At 40.8% G+C, this 10,564-nt stretch overlaps 1 pseudogene; it reads right to left on the minus strand.

Moving 5' to 3' along the window:
- Positions 1–1,028: 1,028 nt before the first annotated feature.
- LOC149143795 (pyrophosphate-energized vacuolar membrane proton pump 1 pseudogene) lies at positions 1,029–1,791 on the minus strand (annotated as a pseudogene).
- Positions 1,792–10,564: the final 8,773 nt, after the last annotated feature.

The raw sequence follows: 10,564 nt of genomic DNA on the forward strand, positions 1-10,564 counted from the left end.
TGAGCTGAAAGCAAAGCTAATCTATTGCATAAAAATCGAACTACAAACTAGCTAACTAATGGCTAAAACAAAATGACTAACTGGCTAACCAAATTGACTACCAACTAGCTAACCAAAATGAGGCCCCAAGCCTTCTTATTTATACAATTTGAGGACCCAACAGTCCTCCTAAAAGTTAGGGACTTGGCTGCCCAAGACTTGTAGTTAACAGCGGTCCTACTTGACTTGCTTGGCTGCCCTTGGGCTGATTGATTCGGTGGCCCTTGAACTCCGAGCTGATGGTGGAGAATTCGAGGTAAGGGCCCATAAATGAGGGGGACACCTTCCTACAAATCCTCTAGCTTGTTCTCCCACGAATTTGGCTGCTAAGTGCTCATTAAGACCTTCCATTTTGTCTCCAAGTTGACCAAAAAGGCTACACAAAGCACCCATTAGACTTGTTGGCATAATGACTAACCAAATTCACTCTATTAACATAAAAATAATAAAAAACATGCAATAAACAAATGAGAATGGTGGACTAAGCCAAATTAGGAGGTTGAATGAGCCCAAACAATTGTACATTTTTGGGGCTCATCATCACCCCCTACTGAAAGTGTTGCTCATCCTCTGAGCAACCAAATCTCTCCCCTTGTCCTTGATGGCCCTGGTGACTTCCTTGGCTAGCATCTCGGCCGATTTCTCCTTTGGCTTCCCGCTTTTCAAACTTTCCTGTAGAAACTGTTCGCTGGCTTCCTGTAGAAACAGTCTCTGTCTTCCTGTAGAAACAGTCTGCTAGCTTCCTGTAGAAACAGTCTGCTAGCTTCCTGTAGAACCAATTTCACTGATTTTACTTGCTTGGCTGGGGGTGCCTTCTCCTTGAACTGCGCTGCCTGAAAGCTGACGAATCCAACACAAATGGCAAGTCTAATGTATTATAAAAGCACACACGTACAATGAACTGCCCGAGAATAGATATTGGTTAACCTTGATTCACGTTTCTGTTCCTGACATGACAATACTTTCCGACTGCGGCCGCTTTCTTTTCTTCATAAAATGCTTACTGCAATAGCAAATATGGGAACAATAACAGATTTGTATCCCAAAGCCAACCCAAATATAACATTAGTTGCTGCTTCCAGTCCTGCATGAATCGGCAACATCTTGGACAGGGCTGTAAGCATTACTAGTGCAGTATTCAGTGACAAAACCAATAACAAGGCCAAACCACAAACCAATAGCACCACAGAAGAAAAGCTCCCAGTTCTTTACAACCTTCTGGGCACCAAAATTGAAGATAGTGAAGGATGAAGGCAATGCAACTAGGCTTACAGCAGCAATGCCAATAGTCATCACTACTGTGGAGATAATAAGTTGCTTTTTCAATGCAGGCTCAATTTCCTTCACAGCCTTGATCTCAAATATGTTAGTTGCAAACAGAGTTGTGATTAAGCAAGCAATGATACCCATTGAACTAATAAGCAAGGGATAACACATGGCAGTAAGATCATGAGAGTTTCCAAATGATGATATGGATGCAACAACCAGAGCTGCACAGGAAGATTCAGCATAGGACCCAAATAGATCTGATCCCATACCAGCGATATCTCCAACATTGTCACCAACATTATCAGCAATGACAGCTGGGTTGCGTGGATCGTCTTCAGGAATGTTCCTCTCAACCTTGCCAACAAGATCAACACCTACATCTGCTGCTTTGGTGTAAATACCACCACCTACGCTGCCAAACAGAGCCATGGAAGAACCGCCAAGACCATATTTGAAGATGTTGAAATAAGTTTTGCTAACCATTTCATATATTTTTCTTCAAGATGTTCTGCTAATTTTCGTTTATCTCCATCTTGAGACAAGACAAACAATAGTTCCACAGCATGAGCTCGCATTTCAGAGTATGTAACTTCGCAAAAAGGGAAGCAATACCTGAATTTGAATACACTTCGAGTGAATCATGTTGCAAGTGCAAGTTGACTAACGGTCTTTGAACTTAAGCCGAGCGCTCAGTGATGTCTGCGTGATTTTTGGAGTGAGGTGGCACATACGTGTGCTGGCTTATGCGACTGTTGTCTCCACTGCAGTGTTTAACTATTTGTTTTCTGCTGTTAATCTCATCCATCAAGCATGCTGAAGTTTAACTGTCCATCACTACCTGTTTTCAATTTTCTTCCTGAGATGGCTGAGCGCACGTGTCTCATTCACCCACCAAGTGCTGTTGAACTGGATGAGGGTGGCCAGTTAGCTGGCCACCAATTTGTCTAAATCCAACCATCTCATTGTTCACGCAGTTCTCGAATTACATTCATGAAACAGAGGAATTAGTTTAGTCACGTACCTGCAAGTCGACTGGCTGCTGTGAAGCTTTTTGCTGCATGCATGTGTTGATCTTCATTTGCTGCATGTATGGTGGCTTGATTGATGATTTATGGCTGTTTTTTCTTGTGCAGGTGTCCTCTGGACGGATCTAAGCTGCATGCAATCGTTTCCACGTTCAACTCTGCCCGTTCAAGCTGCTGCTGCTGCATGGTCACAAAACCAGAACTTCTTTTTGCCATTTCTCCCAAACGGTAGATCGGAATGATCTGAAACTCGGTGAGCATGTTCCTACCATCATTATGCATCTCCCATAGCAAATTCGTGATCAATGGATGCACGGATTTCGAGAAAAATGGAAAATGGCTGAAGATTTTAGAGCTTGATTTCTCGGAAACCGTGCATTGGAATCAGCTGAAACTGCTTGGGTAGGTTACTATCACCCATGTGCATCTCCCAATGAAACAAGTTTTGAAACGGATGCACGGATATGGAGAAAACGCAAAAATGGCTGATGGTGATGGAGGCTGATTTCTTGGAAACCATGCACCGGAATTGCATGAAACTGCTCAGGCATGTTGTCATCAACCTTGTACAATTCCCCATAAAACGGTTTGTCAAGTGGATGCATGGTTTTCAAGTTATGGCAAAAACAAATTTTGCTCTATGGATTTTTGCTTCAAGGCACTTTGCATGTGTTTGAATGGTATGACAAAATGAATTCTGGTTGTGATGCAGGTATGGAGATGATGGAGGAGGATTTGGAATATTGCAGGAGGACTTCTGAACCTTTGAGGAAGCTACCATGCTTGCCAAACCACTTTTTGAGATGCATGCCTAGTTTCCCACAATTTCTACAGGAAGTTCCTGTAGAAGCACAACGAGAAGCACAAGGAGGTGAAAAAATGATGGAGAAAGGAAAGGGATGGACACACAAGTGCTTGTAGGCCTAATCAATAGATTCCCACCATCGGATTCACTTTTGAAATTGGATTTGGCTCGTCCAAAGGTTCTACAGGATGTTTCCTGTAGAAATACAAAGCTTCCTGTAGAAGGCACAAGAACAATTACTTTGACCTTGATTCGAGTGCTCCTCCCGTCATGAAACGTCCTTCTTGCAACCTGCAATGTCACTGCTGCAACATGAAATTATTCAATGGAGATTAGCTTTATTTTTCTTTTCTTTTTCTCTTTTTTTTTGAAAAACAACTAGGGCGCCTCATGGAGGTTTTCACCCTAATTGCCTGCCTTGGGTGCCTCCAAGGGAGGTTTTCACCCAAAGATCTTTATCCCTTTTATTTTCTCTTTTTTTCCAACCCATTGACTGCCTCATGGAGGTTTTCAATCAATGAGCCAATCTAAGGCGCCTCCAAGGAGGTTTTCACCTTAGATTTTTATTTTTCTCTTATTTTCATTTTTTCTTTTTTCTTTTTTCTCTTTTTTTCTTTTTTTTTTTCTAACCTACCCTACTTGAAAAACAAACTCATTTTCAAGTATAAGAATACTTCCAATGGAGCCATGTGCACATCGAGATTAGAGACAAGATGATGTAAAGGCTCGGAATGCATGCTTTGACAACTATCCAACTTTCAGAGACAAAATGATCTGCCTTTGAAAGTACAAAACATAGCTGAGGAGGAGAGTACTGCTGCAACTTAGTGACCTTCTGAAACCATATCTCAATATAGCTTTGATATCCTTGGTCATCTTGCTGATTTGGATCATTCTTCATGTCACCTTCTATCATGACCTTCTGATCTTCCTCTTTTTGTTGATCTTTCTCTTGAATACATGGAAGATTTGATGATAACCATGAGGGAACTCTCTCGATCTCTGATTTAGATCTCTTCTCTTCATCAAGTGCAGCCCATGGTTCTTTGATCTCCTCTTTGGAATCTTCTTTTGCTTTTGGTCCTTCAATGTTGTCAATAGATTCTCTCTTTTGCAACACTCTTCCTGAGCTTTGGTGAACATCATTGAGCTCAAAAGGAGTCATTTGCACATGTTGTGCCTCAACTTTGCAATTGGGTTGAGCTGCTCCATTGCAGGGTTTTGGAAATGGAGGTACGGGTAGCTGAGTGGAGGTGTGAAATTGAGATGGAGATGGATGGCATTGTGGTTGGGTAGGCATTTGGGGTTGCCTTGGTGGAGGAGGAGGCGATGGTTGTGGATGAGCAGGTGGTGGAGGAAAATGAGCGGGATGAGAGTTGTACTGGGGCCTCCACTCCTGATAAGGTGCATTCCACTGAGGCTGTGGCTGAGCATAAGAGTGAAACGAATGAGCAGCTGGTTGGGCATAATATGGATCTGTGAAGGAATAAGGAGGAGGTGTGAACCAGGGAGGATGAGCAGGGGGACCCCAAGAAGGCATGAAGGTGGCTTGGTAAGGGTCATAATAGGTCTCGGGTGTCCCTTGTAGTTCCTGCTGGTAGGGTATGGGTCCATGTGGCCTCCTTTGGTTCATATAACAGAGTGATTCAGTGGCTCCCTTGGCTTTTTGATATGTAGCTTTGATTCTGGGCAAGGAAGGGCACTGATCTGTAGGATGGTATTCTTCACAGATGAAACACGCTTCTAGAGGGTGTATTGGACATTCGTTCCTAGGATGCTTTCTAGTGCACCTAGGACGAAAAGTGGCCAAAGCCCTCTTGGCTTCTTCTTGCTTCTTTTGGATCCGCAAGGTATCCAGTTGCATGGCAAGAAACTGCCTCATATCACTCTTGAAATCTTCAATCTGATTTGCAAATTCATGTTGGGACAAGGTACTGCTCCCAACATTCCTGCTTGTAGCCATTTGCTCCAGAGGAATGGTTTCTTCTTCTTCCCTAGAGGTTCTTTAGATATGTCTTGATGTCCACCCAGGGGTTCTTTCATCACAGCCATCGAAGAAGAACGTTGGCTGTGTGAAGCAGTGGGGGTGTTGTGCAATCATTTTTCTAACTTATCTCTACTCCTACAAAGCATGAAATGAAATCTTTTTGGTTGATTTTTTTGTTTTTTCTACTTCTACCTGCAAAACTAAAATAGATTGAACTGCAACTAACTATCTTGCTGAAATGAAAATGCGGAATTGAAATGAAAGCAGGAAAGGACTAATCTATTTTGCTCAAATGAAATTGCAGGAATGAAATGCTAGGCTACGCTTGCGAAATTGAAATGCTAATCTACGCTTGCAGAAATGAAATTGCAGAATTGAAATGCTAATCTATGAAAGCGAGAAATGCTAATCTATGAAAGCGGGAAATACTAATCTACTTTTGCATAAACGAAATTGCATAATGGAAATGAAATAAACTACTTAGAAGAAGATTGTAGTGGAAAATAGAAGAAAAGCGACAATCACCAATACTCTGACGCTTCCCCGGCAACGGCGCCAAAAAGATGGTGGGCTCCAGTATTGTAGCAATAATGCTACAACTCCTGGAGCTCCCTATCTCTAATTTTATCAACCCGGTAGTTCGTACAAACTTGGAAGCGACGGTGCTGTATGCACAAGTACTAGCTCTTGTCGCAGCTGTCACTTGGTCAGCTGGCACAAGTCCGCTAGGGCTCAAGCCAACTTCTATATGCTCTCAGAAGAATCTTTTTAACTGATGGACGAAAGCTAACTCAAAGGAAGTTAATCTACTTGCGAAAAGAAACTGAAAGCCAAAAGGAAACACAAACCCTAGCAAACCCTAGCAAACCCTAATTCTACCAGCTAGTCCTACTGATGCAAAGGAAAGAATGCAAACAACGAAAAGAGATGCCATTACTTCTAGGAAGGTAAAATGCATGTGTCTAAGTTATCACTATCTGAAGAAAACATCTTTTTGTATTTTTGATTAAGTTGTTGAAATTATCATGCATGTGCTTCTAACTAGTTTTCCACTGTGCAGGGATGGATCAAGGGATGAAATGCTTTGGGAAAGGTTGGGATGGTACAGAGAGGGTCTAAGGGATCCCCAGTATTCTTTCTGAGAGTTTCACAAAGTCTAGATGACATGCAACCGTGTTCATGAACTTCTACAGGAAGTCTGCAGGGGCTTCTACAAGAAGTTTCTACAGGATGTCCTGTAATTCTTCTACAGGATGTTTACGAATTGGATTTTTGAGGATGGATGGTTGATGGAAGATGCATGGATGGTTATGGAGGTAGGATGGGGGTCTGAAGTGACCTAGGAACTGATGGATGGAGTGGTGAGATGATGTGGAAGGTTGACTTGTATCAACGAAGGTTTATGCAATGGAAAAGCAAGAAGGTAGGGTTACGTGGCAAAAGAGCAGATGGGAGATGAAGAAACAGACTTGGTGATGGAGGAGCTGACCTAAACGAGGCTCAGATGAACAAGGAGGTGATGAAGGTGATAGAGATGCCCTGCACAATGCTTATTCAAACAAATCAATGAATTCTTGCAAAAAAACCAAGTCCTAGCTATCTCAATCCAACTGTTAATGAATGAATAAACAACAGCCTTGTTTGAAAAGAGAACCATATACATCACGTGAGCAAGAACATGCCAAAAGATCTAAATGCATACAAACTCCTACCAATCGATTCTAAGCATAAAAAGCTACGTTACCCATCAAAACCAACTACAATAACAAAGCAAGATCTAAAGAGCAGATTTTATTTCAAGAACGCAGCAAACACATAAATATAAACAAGGGAGGTACTGGGCGCTTGAGATGGGCCCAACCCCAAGAACTACAGCCTCCCAAGAGAGATTTAGAGCTGGTGCAAAGCTGGATCCATCTTTATTAATCAAGAAATGAAAAGTTACATCAAAACTGTCCACAAGAAGAACTTGAGCATGAGCTGAAAGCAAAGCTAATCTACTGCATAAAAATCGAACTACAAACTAGCTAACTAATGGCTAAAACAAAATGACTAACTGGCTAACCAAATTGACTACCAACTAGCTAACCAAAATGAGGCCCCAAGCCTTCTTATTTATACAATTTGAGGACCCAACAATCCTCCTAAAAGTTAGGGACTTGGCTGCCCAAGACTTGTAGTTAACAGCAGTCCTACTTGACTTGCTTGGCTGCCCTTGGGCTGATTGATTCGGTGGCCCTTGAACTCCAAGCGGATGGTGGAGAATTCGAGGTAAGGGCCCATAAATGAGGGGGACACCTTCCTACAAATCCTCTAGCTTGTTCTCCCACGAATTTGGCTGCCAAGTGCTCATTAAGACCTTCCATTTTGTCTCCAAGTTGACCAAAAAGGCTACACAAAGCACCCATTAGACTTGTTGGCATAATGACTAACCAAATTCACTCTATTAACATAAAAATAATCAAAAACATGCAATAAACAAATGAGAATGGTGGACTAAGCCAAATTAGGAGGTTGAATGAGCCCAAACAATTGTACATTTTTGGGGCTCATCAGCCTCTTCATAGGGAAAGGACACCAGAAGAAAGTCCTTAGAGGACTTGGTCATAGAACTGGGACATGATCCCAAGGATGTGAAAGCTACAGAAAATATTATCATGAAGAAAAACGATGACATAACTGCACTAAAGAAGTAGCTCAAAATTCCCCCACTACATCATCTTCAGACAACTGAAGTGTTGGAAACTCAGAAGGAGGGAGAGATTATGGACTTAGTCATAAATCTAAATGAGCAATTGAAAGATATAGAGAAAGAACTAGATAACTTGATACAGTCTAAGCAGAGTGAGTTGGCCACCACTCCTCAGACTGTAATTCCTATAGTCTCTACAGCATTACCCTCCACATTGGCTACTGCCTTAACACCCACACTTCCACCAGTTGTAGCTTTGCCAATTACAGGTACATCAACAGGCACAGAGGCATCTACAATCATAGATACCTCCACAGAAGAAATAGTTGAATTGGTAAAGGCCATGGAGGAAATGAGCATCCAGGCTAGTGAGCTTATGAAACTAAGAGAAAAAGTGTCAAGATTGGAGACTGATTGTAAACTTGCACAGATGCAACAGAAGGAATAAGTTTAGAAGAACCAAAGAACGCTAGAAAGGATAAAAGTCCTTGAAAAGGACTTAACATTGCAAGAACCACTTGGAGATATGAAGGAAATTATTTGGGCCAGCATCATTGACTCCATCAATGATGTTTGACTATCTATTCAAGTTATTTTTGAACAAACTGAACTAGTGAAAATGGCTACAGAAGCAGTCCACAAGATAAAGGAAGAACTGGGAGAAAATCCTGAAGAGGCCAACCAATTAATACCGTTTTTGAACAGAAAAAATATGTACTAGCTGGATGAACTAGAAATAGAGGATAGAGTGGAAACCATGATAGAAATAAAGAAGGTTCTTACCAAAAGGAACCTAATGCTCAATTTAGAGAAAAGGTGTCAAAGCATTCAAACAAACATTAACAGTTTTATGACAATGTATGGAATTTTAAGAGGAAAAGGACTTCCCAGTCCTATGGTAATAAATGACAAGCTGATGAATCAATATGATTATATTGAAAGGCTCAACAAGCTGGCCAGAAGCCAAGCTAGTACCTCAGGAGTAAAAGCTCTGCCCACTAGAAAGGTACTATATGATAGTCTGGAAAATCTGTTTTACATAGAGCATGAGGTAAAGCACCTGTTTACCAGTAGACCAAATTTTGCTAAGTATATAGAAGCTGAAAAGATATACAGGAAAATGATAAGGATGAAATTACCTGACAGTGAATGGTGGACAAATCTAATTGATTTACTATGAAGTTAGTGCAATAAATCTATATGGTAAAACATTGTAGCCAGGTGAAACAGATAAGACAGAGTCAAAGAAGAACAGATAAAGAGTATCGTTAGGTATAAGACACAAAGTGAATCCAGCACATAAGCATCAAGCAACTAAAAGAGCCAAATCCGAATTGCAACGGCCAGCACAGTCACAATAAAAGGGACAGCAAGAAGACAATTCTCCATTTGTCTCTATCTTCGTGTTGAAGATATTCTTGGTTTCCTAAAATAATTCTCATATTATTATGAGATATTTTGTAACATATTTTGTATAAATACTTTGTATTTTGAAGTAATTAGGGTGGATTAAAATACATTTATGTAGACATTTTATATTGAGCCAAGGAGCTTTTGTATTCAAGACTAGATTGGTTTTGCTGGATATGAAATAAAGATGAGGACATTTCACTGGATTCTTGTGCAAAATTGGTACAAATAAGCATTATCTCTTTGTGTTTAAATATTGTTTTCTCCTCATGTTATAAATATTCATATGTGTCTCTTACAAAATCTGTAAAGTAAATAAGGAATAATATCTCAGAATTAGCTTAAATTGCTCTCTATTTTAACTGTTTACTTTCTATATATGTTTTCTACTAAACTATCTTGGTCTAGGAATTCTTGATTTCTCCCTTACTTCTGTAGTTTACCCTCCATTTGGTCCATAGTAAACGATTCTTCATTGCCCTTTGCTACTGATCATCCTTCGTTTCTTCATCTTAATCCCGGTTAGGGATTATTAATTGCCCTGTTCCCTAGTTAGGACTACTTCATCCATTTGAACCTGCAAATATTCTTTTTGCTGTGCTAACCTGCCCTGTAGACTCTTACCTTAGTGATTGATCAGATCCAGTTAAGCCATTTTGGATTGACTCCATAGCCCAATGGCCTAAATACTTGCTATGCCCATCTGTTTTCTTATTCCACCACCCAATCAAAACAAAACATCATGAGCACTAATAACTAGCCTAAAATCTACCCAAAACAATGTTAAATTATAAACAAAGAGCCCTCTCTAGACTTAGGTTGGCTAGAACCTGAGTCTAAAAGATTAGGTTTATGGTTACCTCGGACTATTCCTTCTTTGATAACTTCTAGGGAAAAAATCTGAGTGATAACATGAACAACTTGATGTCTTCGTCGGTAGGAAATTTCATAGTAACTTGATTGACTACATCCCCAAGTGTGCTCTGAATAGTGTCTTTGACTTTGCTCTCTTGAAACAATTGTACCTACACTGCTGAGAGGCAGATGAACACCTGTAATCCCTGGAGACATGGCAACACTTATGGCAAGCAATCTGTTAGTCGAAAACCAAAATGAACTTGGGAACTAACTTGCAACATACTTGTGTGATTGATCATGAAGGTTGCACAATTTCAGCCAAGAGGTTAGGAGACTAACTACCAAGACTGCGCAAGGCACAATATGGGCTACTAGGAGATTGACTGACTATTGGAACTGCACAATGCACAGTCCAATTTGGTTGCTGACTGTTGGAATTGCACAATGCGCAATCTCAGCTGACAATGGCTGTAGGCTCA

Source organism: Pinus tabuliformis, chromosome X (genome assembly GCF_031772625.1).
Source record: "Pinus tabuliformis cultivar Carrire ecotype Pingquan chromosome X, CPIR1, whole genome shotgun sequence".
Classification (NCBI taxonomy): Eukaryota; Viridiplantae; Streptophyta; class Pinopsida; order Pinales; family Pinaceae; genus Pinus; species Pinus tabuliformis.